This window comes from Mus musculus, chromosome 1, assembly GCF_000001635.26.
Source record: "Mus musculus strain C57BL/6J chromosome 1, GRCm38.p6 C57BL/6J".
Lineage (NCBI taxonomy): Eukaryota > Metazoa > Chordata > Mammalia > Rodentia > Muridae > Mus > Mus musculus.
In genome coordinates, this window is record NC_000067.6 from 167,889,686 (window position 1) to 167,905,842 (window position 16,157).

Genomic DNA, 16,157 nt, shown 5'->3' on the forward strand with positions numbered 1-16,157 from the left:
GGGAGCACAGACCTGGGAAATGGAAGGGCCACAATGAACTGGTGGTATTGGCTTGAGGATAATCTCTACCTTGAAATCGTTCTTACCATTTACACATCACTATGTGTGTGTGTGTTTGTGTGTGCATGTTTGAAACATGTATTTTGTGTGTAACTATATATGAAGTGTAGCAGTACAATAGGGCAATGGGCTTACCGAGGAGTTTGTTGGAAACTTTTTAAAAATTAATTTTTAATTCTTAAAATTAAAATATAATTACATTATCTTAGCCCCTCTCTTTCCTTCCTCCAAACCCTCTCAAATTCATGGTTTTTCCTTAAAAATTATAATATATATTATATATACACATATACATACATATATACATGTATATATATATATGTATATATATATATATATATATACATATATATTCTTAAATGTGTATGAGTACAACCTACTCAGTCAGTATAATGTTATCTGAATGTATATTTTCAGGACTGGTCCCTGGGTTGAAGAGCCAATTGGGGACTGGGCAGGTGGGCTCTTCCCTGATAAAGACTATCTGGCCCTCAGCCTCCCATAATGTCCTGAAGTTTTTCTGTCTAGGGTTGAGGCCCTGTGAGATTCCCACCTTCCATGTTCACATGTCTATTGGTCTCATCCTTGTTCAGGCTTTCTTAGGTGCAAAGTTCTTACAGGTGACATCTGTTCACTAAGAAAGCCCAGCCGTAGTGACACTCAGCAGCAGTAAGCAGAGCTAGTGCCCAAATCTTGACCTCCACATTCGGCACTCAGAGGTTCTGACCAAGATGTTTAGAGAAAGGAAGAATCAAGGGGCAGAAAAGATGCGCGGTCAACCTGGACTGACACCTTATGCTGGGAAGGAAGGAAGTTCTAAAGGCAGCAGACAGAAGCTCAGGTGAGCGAAGCAGGGCTGAGGGACAAGCATCAAAATGGAACTGCACCCTGGGTACCTGGGGTCAAAATAGCCAGTGTGAGCCATGGCTTGCTGAACTCGTGGAATGGGAAAAGAATGCATGCACCCCCACATAGGATAGATGGATGGGAGGCAGGCAGGCAGACAGACAGGTGAGGAAGAAGGAACTACACCTCTTAGATTAGGAGTTCAAACACAAACAATGGAAAAAAAGCCTGAACTAACAAACTATCCTATGTAATCGTTAGAACAATAATTTATTGAGCCAAGAATTGTTGATCCATATTAAAATTAGTGGGCGCTGGTTCTATGACGAACAGGATTTATTTCTCATATGGAAACATCAATCCTTTGAATACTTTTATGAATTACGAAAGGAGAAAAAGTAACTTCAAAACTTCCTTGGTAAAAGAACAAAGGCTTCATTTTATGCAGGCAATCAGGGTGTAGAGATAGCACGACCTGGCCTGCTGGGCCTCTGAATGCCTCAGGAATACCGAAGTCATGGCTAGCAAGGAAAGACTTGAAGGTCTGCTTCAGGCCCAAGGACACAAAAAGTCACAATTGGTGTGTGTGAGTTAAAGACTTACGGGCTTTCTCTGTGCTTACAACTCTTTGATCCAAGTTAATTTTAACTTCAGAAATTACACAACAGCAGAGGTGGAGATGGAATTGTGGTGGTGGTGGTGATGATGATGATGATACTACGATGCCAACGCCACTTCCGGTGACAGTGTAACATGCTTGGACCCTCCTATTCCTTGTCATCATAACCTTTTGAAGTGAACAAGGAAGATATTTCATTGATCTAATTTTATAGAAAACCCAAAATGAGACACCCAAAAGTGCTTTTCTCAAAGCCACAGAACTAAACCACGGCAAGGTCAGGACTTTGACCCAGGCTAGCCACACTGCACTCAGATCATAGCCTTGACCTCTGTAGCTTGTGCTGCTACCCTGAAGGTGCTGAGGATACTGACTGGATTGTGGTGATGCTGTCGCTATCCTGTAACTGTTCCCCAGTACCCGAGGCTGCCTGGAAGTATTCATTCCCCCTATTGCAGCCTATACTTGGGGCAAAGTGTTGCTGCTGTGCTTTTTAGTGGCTGTCATATGGACGACCGTCACCAGAGGCCAAGCTCTACTGTGCACACAGCCTCAGATCCTCTTGTGCACCACCTTTCCTCTCATTCCTATCCTGAAGTCCTAATTCCGATTGACAGCCTTAGGAGGCAGGGTCTTTGCCAGGTTAGTTAATGAAAACTCTACTGTCATGAACAGAATAGATGCTCTTTGAAAATAAATCCTAGAGACCAGCCTTGCCCCTTTCCACATCATGAGAACACAATGAGAAGAGGAGACTTAGGGTGTCAGGAATGAGAGCTCACCCAACACCCCATCCGTAGGCACCTTGACCTTGAATTTCTCAGCTTCCCAGAACTGTGAGAAACAAATTTCTGTGGTATTTTAACACAGCAGCCTGGCTAAACCAGTAATGGGGGGGGGGGGGCACCAAAGAAGTAGCCTGGCCAAGAGAAAAGGTGTTGTGGGATCCACAGGCACTGAGGCCGAGGTTCTGATAATGGGAAGGTCAACAGGGGCTATCCTGAGCTGTAGATGCTGTGAAGGTATACACTACTCTTCAGGCGCCTCCGCTCCAACAAGCCAGGGCTAGCCCTACGCAGAGCCTCCTCTGAGGAGACAGCAGGCAGTGAACTCCCTGAGCTGATTTCAGAGCTCTTCCATCTCCCTCCAGGCTCATTGCGAGCCTCGATTTTCTTTATAACCTTGGTGGCCTTATCCTTTGTACGGTGTTTTCCTGGTTTTGGCTTCTTGCCAGCCCTCTGGGTGTTTGCTGCCGTTTGATTTCCATCACGTTTGGCACTGGCTGTACTTGCTCGGGGTTAACACTCACCTACCACACACACCTTCACCTGGAGATGGGGCTTCTGCTTTCCACTGGCCACCAGCTCCAGACATCTGCCCTTAGAGAATAAGCTTTAGATGGTCCTTCGGCCGTCCTAGCCTTTAGGGATGTGACATGCGTGGATGTTCCAATTCATCTGAAATTTCAGTCACTCCTTGTTCTTCATACTCTCTATCAGGACTGTTTAGGAATAGGGGTTTTGTTTCTTTGTTTAACCATCTTACCTGGGGAAGCAGAGTTTCAAATGCTTGGCTTTAGTCACGGGTAAGTGGCACTGTGCATAATACATTGTCCGTCTGAGTAGCAGCCCGCAGGCCTCTGCCAGAAGGCGTAGCTCCTGCCTCAACTTCCACCTCCAGATGTTTTCCCTGAGTCAGTTCAGCCTCAAAACATCTGGATCACTCTCCTCTGTGATGAAAAACACCAGACTGACTGATAAGTAGCAGAAATTGATGAAATATTTTTACAATGGGCAGACCTACCTTTTAAAAGAAAGACACACTCCAAAACGTTCTCTGCTTCGTTGGGATGTTGGGAAATGGATTATGCCACATCTGGAAATGAGCTTCAAGCTTCCTTGGAGAAACTACTGCCGAACAATCTTCTGAAACCCTTTCCCGGAACTGCCAGGTGGCCAACCTTGTATTAGCTCCATCGGACAGATGTTTACCAAGGCCGTATCATAATCAGTTGGTGTCCTCTACAGTGTTTTCTAAGTTTATGGGGATGAATGAGAACCTAGTGTCCTGGCCCCATGTTCAGGACACTTTCTATCATAACTCATTGAGCTGTTGCTCAAGATGTAATGCAGTGTTCAGCGGTAATATGACCAATTCAAAGAAACGCACTGGAGCAGTCTACCCTGAGGAAGATGAGCGGACTCAAGAGTGAGGCTCTATGTGCTGAATCTAATTCTACATGCCACATTTCCCAAACAAAGTTTCTCGTGTTTCAGTTTCCCAGAAAGATGACTGCAGTTACGTGGGAAAGAAAACTTACCTATTTCCACTCACTGGGCCAGCACCAGCCACTGGAGGTCACGTGGCTTTAATTTGTATGGAGACACTGCAGGAACCCAGAGCAAAGCTGTTGAGTGGATACATTAATAAAAGAAAGTGAACCCATGAATGAACCCTTGAGTTACACAAAGCTAAGTGGGTTCTTTGTATCAAGTTCCCCAGAAACGAATTCTTGGTGAGGACTTTATAAATGTATAAAAGAAAAGCTTCCCCCACAGAAGCCAGAAGAACAAAGACAGGGAAAGCAAAAGCCAAGACAGAGCAAGTTGTTGTTGTTGTTGTTGTTGTTGTTGTTGTTGTTGGTGGTGGTGGTGGTGGTGGTGGTGGTGGTGGTAGGGACTCTGAGCCTTAAAGTACATTACAGGCTTGAACCACGTCAAGGCAAGGGTCTTAGTATACAAGACCCTCTTGGCATGAGCTTCCTAGAGCTGTGAGCTCTTAAGTCTCTTAGGCTTTCTGGGCACTTGGCACTTCTGCGAGGGGTATGGAGGCTTGGGGCTGGTAGGAAGAAGTGTGAGGTCCCCCAAAAACCAGCTACTCACTAGCAATTCTTGCTTCTCCAAGTATTTAGTATGTACACCCGTAAGGGACCCCAAATCAAATGCTCAGTGTTTGAAAAGATTAAAAGCTTTTGGCACATTTGTTTTGCTTTCATGGTTTCCCAAACCAGTATGTATGCATCTCTGTCTGTCTGTGTGCATCTCTGTGTGTCCGTATGTGTGTGTGTCTGTAATGTGTGTATCTGTATATCTGCGTGTATGTGTGTGTGCTTCTACTGTATATGTATGAAACACTGCTTCCATTTGGCTCTTATGTAAATATCTTAAGGAGATGTGATATTGTGTAAATGGGTGTAAGTTTGGCCATAATTCTCTGAGTTCTAGCACATTCTTGCTGCTTGTCTTGTATGTCAGTGATTTTAGATAGTGTGTGAGTGTGTGTGTGTGTGTGTGTGTGTGTGTGTGTGTGTGTATGTGTGTGTGTGTGTATGTGTGTGTGTGTGTCTGTGTGTGTGTGTCTGTGTGTGTGTGTCTGTGTGTGTGTGTGTGTCTGTGTGTGTGTGTGTGTGTGTGTGTGTGTGTGTGTGTGTGTGTGTGTGTGTGTGTGTGGTGTGTCTGGAACCTAAGTTCTCACTCATGGTGGACAAACGTTCTACCAAACAGCTCTGGCCCCAGCCACATATGCTTTTAAGAATGGGAAGCATTTAATGTCCCTTGGGTCAAATAAGAGGGAATCTTTTATAAAAAACAAAAAACAAAACAAAACCAAAAAAACCTTCTGTGTCATTTTGGTCTTGTGCTCCAGGGATCTGAAACATAGGTAGAACATCTGAATTAGTAACATGAAATGTACACGTCTCCCAAAACTTGTAAAAATTACGAAGAATTCAGAGAATCAGCTTTAAACACTTTCTTTCAAAATCCAGCAGAATCATAAATTCCATCACCTTTCCATCATTAGCAGCTAATAGCTAAGGCCAGGGACAGCTAAGGCCAGGGACAGCTAAGGCCAGGGACAGCTAAGACCAGGGATAGCTAAGGCCAGGGATAGCTAAGGCAAGGAATGCATTTTGGCTGCTTTTTCCAAAGAGCTGAAAATTTAGAAAGAATGCTCTAAATTTAAAGTAATTCCGTCTCAGGGCTGGGAATGGAAGTAAAAAGAAGCAGGGGTGAGAAAGGAAGGGGGACCTTTTATCCACGTCTCTGGGGCCAAATAGCTGGTCCATCATCCCTGAAGACCCGCAGGAATTGGTCCTCAAAAACTAAGGCAACTACTTAATTATATTTACTTTCAGTGACGGGGATTGACCTTAGTGCCAAAAGCATGCTAGGTCTCTGCTCTCTTTTGTTTATTTATTTATTTTTTAAATTGTAAGTAGGGTCTCACTTAAGTTGCTCTTGAACTCACTCTATAGCCCACGCAGGCCTTGAACTTGTGATCCTCCTGTCTGAGCCTCCAGAGTAGCGAGGATTGCTGAGTTTATGTTTTTTGACCTGAAAAATTTCTGAATTCAGATGAGAAGGAAATGCATCTTAGTTCCCCAAATACCAAGTGGTAGAGTAAGCCACTGAGTCCTATCGGATGGAATTCTGCAGATACAGAGCTGAGCTGGCCGACTGGATTTTCTTCATTTGTATTAGCAGCACAGCCAGAGCCACTCCGAACCCCTGTTCATCTCTCTGGTTGCAATAACCTTTTGAAGTGATTCTGAAAAATCCAACAGTGTACATGTTCTTGCTGGCCAAAGTCCCAGAAGAGATGATGGTTTTCAAATGTTTTCATTGTGTGTTGGAGTTAGTTCCTGTCCTGTAAGCAGACAATTGGCTCCGTGAGCTGATCTGCTTTCATTAGAGCTCTACCACTTGGAAGTCCAGAGTTTGAATTTACCCTGAATATTTAGTGGTGGCACAGGCCATTGGCCATGAAGCCATCAGTGACAGCTTTGAGGAAAAGGAGCCAATAACAAAGCCGGAAGGCAGAGACAGGGACCCCCAGCCCAAAGCCATTCGTCTTTACTTGATTTATTTCCATGCATCTTTCCACATGTGCGTGTGTGTGTGTGTGTGTGTGTGTGTGTGTGTGTGTGTTCGCGCGTGCGTGCGTGCACATTGTGCACATCTTTCTCTGCAGCATGTATCTCTCTTTCTCAGTGTCCTAGAATAGACTGAACTACTTCAGTTTAAACTTCCTGTGCACTCAACAATTCCTATTCGGTTGGGAACCTACATAGTCAAGAAAGAAAATTTCCACAAACCAAGAGCCATCCCACAGATGAGAGTGCTATGCTATATTATATCACAGCAGTGTTTGCTTTTAGACACTGGCTTTAGCACTAACTCAGCTCAGGATGCTAAAAATAATAGAAACCCTTAGCCGCCTCCTCCTCTGGTCAGTTTTCCATTTTCGGGTGTGTAGACTGCCCTCTAGTGGGCATCTATTGCAAATGTGGAGCCGAGTATGCTTGCTCCCCAAAGAAGACCAGGATTTATAAGACTGAACACAGAGCCTTTATCAAGTACCAGGCCGGGATGAACCAAGACCGTCTCTTGACATTTACTCCTCGTTCTGGTAAGTTGGTGTTCTCCAGTAGATTTTCTACAGTGATGTGAACACTCAGGTTCTGTGTCACCCGATATGTATTTCACTACGTCCTGAGGATTCAGGTTGGCTAGAGAGAATGAGGGAGGGGATTTATTTCACAAGAGGGAGCATTAAGCATCTGAGATCACACAGTGGTGCGGTGGTCCAGCAGTGAGTAGTCTCTTTCCACTGCTGTGCAATGGAGTCTTGGTCAAGTCCATGTTTTAATCACTTCCAAAGAAAACCCTAGGGCTCTTAAATCGTCACTCCTCACTTTCAGCTTCAGGTCAGTTCCTGGAAACCACCGATCTATATCTGGTCTCTCTGGCATATCTACTCAGGAAAATCTATATAAACGGAATAATCTGTGATGTGACCTCATGCATCTGGTTCACTTACCATTATATTTCACGTCTGTTCCCCCACCACCACCACCACACACACACACACACACACACACACACACACACACACACACACTGTAGCAAGTACCAATGCCTATCCCTCCTTGGCTGCGTATTTTTGTTTATGGGTGTAGTACATTCTGTCAGTTCATTCATTTAGTGATGGAAACTTGAGTCCTTTCCAGGGTTGGCTTATGTGACTAGTGAACTATGGACGTCCATGCATAGGAATCTGTTCCAGCACCCGTTGTCGTTCTTTTGAATTGAAATCCACATTGGAGTGGACTTGCTGGTATGTGTAAATGTCTTTTTCTTTAGGAGGATCCACCAAGCCTTTTTCTAATAAACTGAATATTTTACTTTCTACCGTTTTAAGTTCTTTTAAGTTCATTTATAAGTGTGTGTGTGTGTGTGTGTGTGTGTGTGTGTGTGTGTGTGTGTACTTACCTGAGTTTGTGTACCATGTGCGTGCAGTGGCAAGAAGAGGGAGCTGAATTTCCTAGAGCTATAGTTACACGTGGTTGTGAGCCACTATGTGGGTGCTGGGAACGGAAACCAGGTCTTCTGCAAGAGCACCAAGTGCTTAATCCCAGAGCCGCCTTTCTAGCGTCTTTTCTACCACTTCAACTAATGTCTACATTGCGATCAGACCCAAGGACTCAAAAGCACCCTGATTCTGTCTAAGGACTTGTTCTGGAGAAATGGCAGTAGAAGCCAGGCATCATGTAGCAACGTTGGATTTTTTTTTTTCCTGAGAGGTCCTGAGAGGCCATTGTGTGAAGCAGTACATGTGGAGGCTTAGCTTGTAATAGAGACTTGGGATGCTGGAGATGTTGAAATGGAAATATCTTCTGATTGTAGGCACCAAGTATAACCTGCCCAAGAGAAAGACCATGTGTGCCCGCCAGGAAGCATGGCTTTAACAAGCTCAATAAAACCCATGGGAGCTCACATCAGGCCAGCACAAGTCCAGGATATTGCCACCGAGCTAAGAACCTGGGTTTCCCCTACTAGATTGTCTGGTCTTGCTCGAATCTGATGTACCCTCATTGTTCTCTTTAGGGACAGGTGTGTCTATTCTGTGCATTATGTATTAAAGTATGTAATGTAATAGAAAATTACAGGGGCTGGAAAGATGGCTCAGCTGTTAAGAGCACTGACTGTTCTTCCAGAGGTCCTGAGTTCAAGTCCCAGCAACCACATGGTGGCTCACAACCATCTGTAATGGGATCTGATACCCTCCTCTGGTATGTCTGAAGACAGCTACGGTATACTCATATACATAAAATAAATAAATCTTTAAAAAGAGAGAGAGAAAATTACAGGATCCCACAGCTAAGAGTTTTCATTGAGTCTCAAGAGACATTGGACTCTATTTGAAGTGGAGCCTTGATACATCATATATGACCTGTGTTATGATCACAAGTGCTTAAAATAGAACATTAAGTTTTGAGGAAGCATCTTGCTCATGGCGGGTTCGTTCACTCTTTCTCCCAGGTTCCTTATATTCTTCTCCCCTGAAGCAACACATTCCCATTCTCTCTGTTCTCTGAATGCTTTCTTGCATTTTAATTTATTTATTTGTGTGTGTGTATGTCTGCACCTGTGTGTATGCACCTATGAGTGTATGCACATGTGTGGGTGGGTGGGTGTGTGCTTATACATGTTCACGCACATGCCATGGCCCATGTGTGTAGGTCCAAGAGCAATTTGGGAAACATGCATCCTGGGTAATCAAACTCAGGTCCTCAGATGTGACAGCAAGCGCTGGCCCTCGTTGGATGGTTGGATGCGAGAGTCTGGGGTATTGCTGAGATACTATTTGTTGACATAGAAATGCACATGCTTTTCACAATTAGATGGTACCACAATTAGATGCTGAGAGGTTATCTGATTATGTGAAATCTGGCTGGTGGGAAAGGATGACTTTTTCTGAAACATATTCATTCTCACACTTTTATCAAGTGAATCACTCTGAAGGTGATGCAGTACTTACAGGAGGCAGAAGTTGCATGTTATTCCCCAGTAATCAATACTCAAAAGAGATAAGACCACATTAGACACATACTAATTCATTTTACTGTCCTCATGAGGACTGATTTGCATTCTTGAGGCTCTATCATTTTTTGGCACTTAGACCCACCTTGACCCAATGATTACCCAAGGACTCGTAACCTTTCGATTGACAAGATGGTTGTACGTGAAAGGGTGTTGCTTTACTTACTGTTCCCTACAGTAGCGGGCTCGGGTCCTCTCGGAGCCTTAGAGCCTGTGGCTGAGGCTGATAATTAGGCTTAATAATAAGGTTGGCTTAGGGGTTGGATAGCCAAATATGCAATCTGGAGAGTTCAAAAATTCACCGAGTGGCTGCCTCTCTGTTCTTCATTCCTGAATCAGCTTTCTCGGGTTACTGTCCTTTCGACCAAACAAAGTCATAATCACAGGGAAAGGATTTCAACCACACATCTGCTGGAGAACAAGCAAGACCATTCTATCCACCTGCATAATCAAAGCAGCTCCTAAATTACACAGGGCACAGTGATGACCTGGAATCCAACTACTGGAGCCATCATGCTGGAGGTCCATAACCCTTGGGGGCGGGGGGGAACCCAGAGTGACAGGAAAGATGCATTATGGGATGTGCTTAGGCCTCATCACCACCTCCTCACTCAGCTCAGAGACCCAGGTCAGAGCAGGTCTTTGCTCAGATGGACCCAAACCCAGGGCAGAAGGAGCGAGTGTTAAAGGAGAAGCAAGCAGGATGGTGATGTTTCTATGGGACACTCCACAGCTAAAGTTCAAATCGACCTCTGCACTGGAGTTCCCTGGTGATTCCCTATTGATATAATGATGATTGATATGTTTCCCTTCACAAAAAGAAGAGCTATGCAAATAGATTGTTTAGTGAGCACTGGGATCCTAGCTGTTTCCTCCCCCTATCTCCTTGCAGAGTAGCCATGGCTGGATTTAATGTAGGGTACATTTTTTCGAGAGAACTCTATTTTTATGGCTTCCCCTTCACCTTCTAGAACCTGACTCCTGTGTTCTGGAAGAAGGGCAACCCACAGTTTTGGCGCTGATAGATATATCTTTCTCCGTGGTTTTCTGCCCAGTGAGACTTGCTTATCCCCCTACCCATGAGTGGTGCAGGCTGTAAGACTGTGGAGTCATGACTCAGGGAAGCATCCCAGCATGGAGGACGTTGGTACCTACACAGACGGAACCGGGTAGATGTTATAGCTGGACAGTTTGGAGAATGAAATGAAGATGATGACAAACTGATCTTTTCTTCCTGGGTGACCTGGTGGCCACAGTGTGGGAACTTCACACATGGGCTCAGGCCAACCTCTGACCACATCTTTGCTATCTCTTCCACCATTCTCTCTCCATCCTATCCTGGCCCTCTCTTTCTTCTCCTTCTTCTGCACTTCTCTCCCCTATCCACACCCCCCATCTCTCTCCTCCCCTTACTCCATCTTTTCTTTTTGTTCCTTCCTTCATCTAGACATTCTTTCATCCAGTCTTCACGCATGGTCCATCGGAGAGCAGAAGCGTGGTAGGCAGCCTTACATGGCCACAGAGAGCAGCACCAAGCTGCCCATCAAGCCGTCTGCCCTGTTTATTTCTCTTCCCTTCCTTTTATTTTCCTTACCCTTCTCACCTAGATTTGTGGTCCTAGAGATTGAAGCTAAGGCCATGTGGATGCTAGGTAGGTGCTGTATCCCTGGTTTACAGTCTTTCCCATTTTGAGATGGAGTTTAGGTATTCGGCCAAGGCTGTCCTGAAGTTTAGAAGGGCTCTAAACTCTCAATCTTCCCTCCCTCAAGTTTGTGAGTGCTGAAATTACAGGTGTGCACCACCAAGCCCAGCTTTCCCATGTCCTTTTCTTCTTATCTTTGTGTGTGTGTGCACATGTAAAGGCCAGAGGTTGATAGCAGTGCTTTCTTCTATTGCTCTTAGTCTGGTTTTTATGCAAATGCTGAGGTTTGAACTCAGGACTTTGTGCACAGCAAGTGCTTTACCTAATGAATGATCATCTCTGCTTCAGCCACCGTGCAGCTCCGGGAAACTTTTTTCTAAGAAGTGCATCCAAGGGGATCCAGCCTTCACTGTGTCTGTACTTTTCTTATTTGGGACTCAGTCCCAACTGTTTCTGTTTGTGTGTACTTACCTGGTTGCATGGGCTCTTTCTACAGATGGTGAAAGAATGCTAAACAATGATGAATGCTGACTTCTGTGGTAGTAAGTCACTCTGTCAGTGGTCCACAGATTTTCTCTGTAAGTGTGGATTGCCCAAATAGACAAGTACACTGCCAAGTGAGTTTCTGATCCTCTGAAAAATAATTTCAAAACTCCTGAGGAGAGCCTGCAACCCGGATGGATCAAACTCTATCATCTAGCCCAGCAAAACCATGCATCGTCCCTAATGTGCCACATCCCTTCCCATGGCCTATCTCTTGTCTTTCTTCTTTCCTCCTTTTGTAATGGCTTCTTTCTTTCCCAACCCCACAGTACTCACTCATTTTCACTGCCTTCCATCTATCTCACTCCTGTCCTGCTCTCTACAAGTTTACTTTCTTTCACTAATGTAAAGGGATAGTAATCATTTGTGTCTTGTTTTTGGAACTGCTAGTCAGGAGTAAATAATTTCTTAACAGTGCCTGAGAGAGATGATAGATAAATAGATTATATATATAGTTGGTTGACTAGGAGGTAGGGAGGATCTGGAAGGCGTTATGAATGAGAAGGGAAGTATGATCTATATAACTGTCAGTCTGTCTGTCTGTCTAGATTGTATTAAAAGTATTAAACAAAAATAGAGAAAATAAAGAGCTTTCTTTGCATGCAGAGACATGGGTTCAGTTCCCAGCACTTATGTATGATTCATTTCTACATGATCTAGTGACTCCTTTGATATTCAAAAGCTTCTCTTCAAAAACTGGTTCACACACATCTATGCAGCTGCCCCCCCCACACACACATAAAATTATATATATGAAACAAGCAGATGGATGAGATGTGTTGACATATAGGGTGGAAAGGGGGGATTCTCTCCCCAGATAGTGCACCCACACATCTCTGGCTCCAGCAACTCCATGTGCAACTCAAATTGTGGGCACTCAGCACTGCGACTGACTTTCCTCAGCTCTTCAAGACTGCTTAGGTAACGTTGTTCAGTTTGGGATACACCATTCTCCCTTACACTTCAGAAAAAAGACGTCCCCCATCAAACACTTTGTATAGTCTTGCCATTTTGAGAATTCTCATGGTATTTCTCAGTCAGTGTATTTTTATGGTTGTTGTTTTTGTTTTTCGAGATCGTCTCTCGGTTGTAGCCTTAGCTGTCCTAGAACTCGGTTGGGAGGCCATTTTTAATCCAAAGACATTTCAGATTATGGAAACACACAGAGAAAAATATTGCAAACAGTGCTGTATTTGTTGTACAAAGGGACAAATATAGACATATTTTCAGATGTTTGTCTTAGAGAACCTGAGGTCACTGGGGATAAAGTTAAATCTCTTTTTCATTTTCTCTTCCTGCTCCCCAACATCAATACCCACAAGAAGTCACTATCCTGAATTTGGCAAGTTTTCTTTGCTTACAAAATATTGTTCTGCATGTCTTAAAATTTATGCAGGGTTACTTAAATTAAAAGTTAAGTTTGAAATCTAAAAAACAAAGGGCCCCTTTCTTGTGTAGTGTAGTGTCACAAGCGACCCCTTTTGAAGATGCTGTCACAGTCATCTTTGAAAGATGGTACTACAGCCTACTGCTACTTGCTTTTTGTGGATGATGTCATAGGATACTCCCTTAATAGATGGTGTCACAAGATTCTCCCTTTAAGATGGTATCACAGGCTAGCCTCCTTTGTAGGTGGTGCCACAAGCTACCTCTTTTTTAGATGGTGTTACAGGCTACCCCTTTTGTAGATGGCATCACAAACTACCCTCTTTGTAGACCAACATCTGGGAACACAGGAGCTTCTAATTGTTGCTTAATGATGAATGAATGAATGAATGAACAGAGCCAAACTCATAAAAGGAAGACATGAGCAACCAAGTCATTGACAGTTTGAGTGGATTTTTCTCTTCTGTTCAACTGCTGTCCTGTATATCTGAGAAAAGCCCCAGGGTTGCACAGATTACTTGAGGCAAGGTGAGGGAATGGAAGTGGTGACACGGAGAAAGACTGGAGGACCCCCAGAGACTCGCTTTCCACAGGAATCTAAGTCAGACTCTAGAGGAAGCTATGGTCAGGTTACTTCATCTCCGTCAATTACACAGAAGCAGTCTTTGCCTTTCTTTTGCACTCCTGTCTCCATCTGCATTTTCTCATTTCCCAGGTTATAGATTTTTATGCAACATTTTTACCTTCTGGAAGTGCAAAGCTGTGCCTCAGCCCTAAAAATACTTCTTAAAAGCAGAGGAACACTTCTCTGCCAATTCTCCTTTCTGAATTGCTCATCTTGCCAGTTCTTGATGGCACCCAAAGGTATCTTTACATACAAATGCACACAACTCCCTTCCCGAGTGCTCTGTTGGCTTTGACAGCACCAGACTTTGCCTGCACTCATTTTGTCCTGGGTTGTGCTGTGATGTTTTCCTCATCTGTAGACTTTCAGCTCTGAGTGTGCAGCCCTGATCGCATAGATCTCAAGTGTGTCTCACTTAGTGTGGTAGGGATTGGTATAAGACCGATATCTACCTGTGATGGTTTGTATATCCTTGGACCAGGGAGTGGCACCATCTGAAGGTGTGGCCTTGTTGGAATAGGTGTGACCTGGTTGGAATGGGTGTGTCACTGTGGGTGTGGGTATAAGATCCTCACCCTAGTTGCCTGGAAGTCAGTCTTCCACTAGCAGCCTTTGGATGAAGACATAGAACTCTCAGCTCCTCCTGTGCCATGCCTGCCTGGATGCTGCCATGCTCTCACCTTGATGATAATGGACTGAACCTCTGAACCTGTAAGCCAGGCCCAATTAAATGTTGTTTTTTATAAGACTTGCCTTGGTCATGGTGTCTGTTCACAGCAGTAAAACACTAACTAAGACACTACCCTATTAAGTACCTGGAAGTGTGGGCCCTGTACCAGGAGCTGCAGCCACAACTGGGAGATTGTAAGAAAACAGAAACGCCTGGCTTAGACACTCATGGCCGTGTGAGAAATGCTTTTTAAAAGGTCCCTGGGTGTTTCTGGTGACTGTTTAGGGCTGAGGACTGTCAAAGGGCATCCTTAGCAGATGAACTCTTTGAACAACCAGTTTTTACACATTGAAGGATGCAAGTACTAAACTCAGGTTTGTCCAAGTCTCCCTTGCTTTGACAGGGAGATCATACATTGTGTGTAAATATTCAGGGGCAAGGTGGCAGCTGGAGCTTGCCTTCTGTCTCTGATGTCCTTTCAACAGGAGAGAGAGCTGCCTGTCTGTCAACACACACACCCCACTGTTCTTCCCTGCCCTCAGTTTGCACTTAGCTGCTCTGTCCCCAGCATCCAAGGGATAAGAGGAATAATAAAGACAGCACTTCATGCAAGCCAGCCTTCCTCTGGCCCCCTGTGCTATGCATGGCATTCACATAACCTGGCCAAGCCACCCAAACCCTTGTTCTGGTAAGATTCACCTGTGGCAGGCAGACAGTGAGGGATTGTTCGGAGCAAAACACTGTGCAATCAGTTGGAGATAACAGAGGCTCAGAGGTCAGGCTGGCTGCCCAGAGCATCTTTCATCTTTGACTTATATTGGTAGGACCTAAAGTGTGGCATCAGCCTGGCCTGCCTAGCGGTCAATGGCTGCCTTGTTCTGTCCCCTCATTTATCTGCCATCTCTCTGATGTCACAGGTTTCATCTGGGTAGCTGACTTCAAAGATGCTTTTCAAATTTTTTTAATTTTTCTATTTCAAGGATAATAGCCCCGCTTTTCAAAAGCATTTTGCTCTGCAATCAAGTCAAATATTCTTAAACGGACTGGGCCAAGTTAGCCCAGCCCAGGCGCAGAGGTTCCTAAAAGGTGGCCAAAACTTGGTGCCAGGTCCAACAGGTGGACAAAGGGAAGCTGTGTTTTCTGCCCACCTCACTCTGTTCTCAAACCCACCCCTGCGCTGAGATTTACAAAACAAAGCTGTTTCTTATGATTGTCTGTTCTCCAAGCACATGGTCCTAACTGAAGACTGTCATTCTCCCAGATTACTGAAAATGCTCCTCTCTGGAATATCTGGGAAATGGAATTAAACAATTTGCATCACTGTGGTTTTTTTTCTAAGGGGTTAACTTTGAGCCCATGGGAAAAGCTCCGGCCTTCATACCATATAGACTTTGGTTTCATTAAACGTAAACCTGTATGTAGGTGGTAGAATCTGTCACTTTGTGGTGTGATTGTGTCTGTCTCTCTGTCTCTCTGTCTCTGTCTCTGTCTCTGTCTCTGTCTCTCTCTGTCTCTCTCTCTCTCTCTCTCTCTCTGTGTGTGTGTGTGTGTGTGTGTGTGTGTGTGTGTGTGGTCTTTTCAAATTCTGTTATCACCTCAACGGCTCAATGATCCATTGTGGGTTGCCTGGTTCCCGTGATGAGTGAGCGGATCAGTCTTTTGGGCAGGCTGAATCACCAGCACCATCTGGGTCTTTTCACTGGATGGGCATATTCCCAGTGAATAATAATGGCTAATCTCAATTGGAATGTGCCAGTTTCTACACACTGAACTAAGCAATTTATGTGCATATTCTTACTGAGTGATCATTCAGCTACTATACTAGTATATCAGATTTTTAAGTTAATTATGTGTGTGCTTGTGTACAAATGTATGGAGGCCAG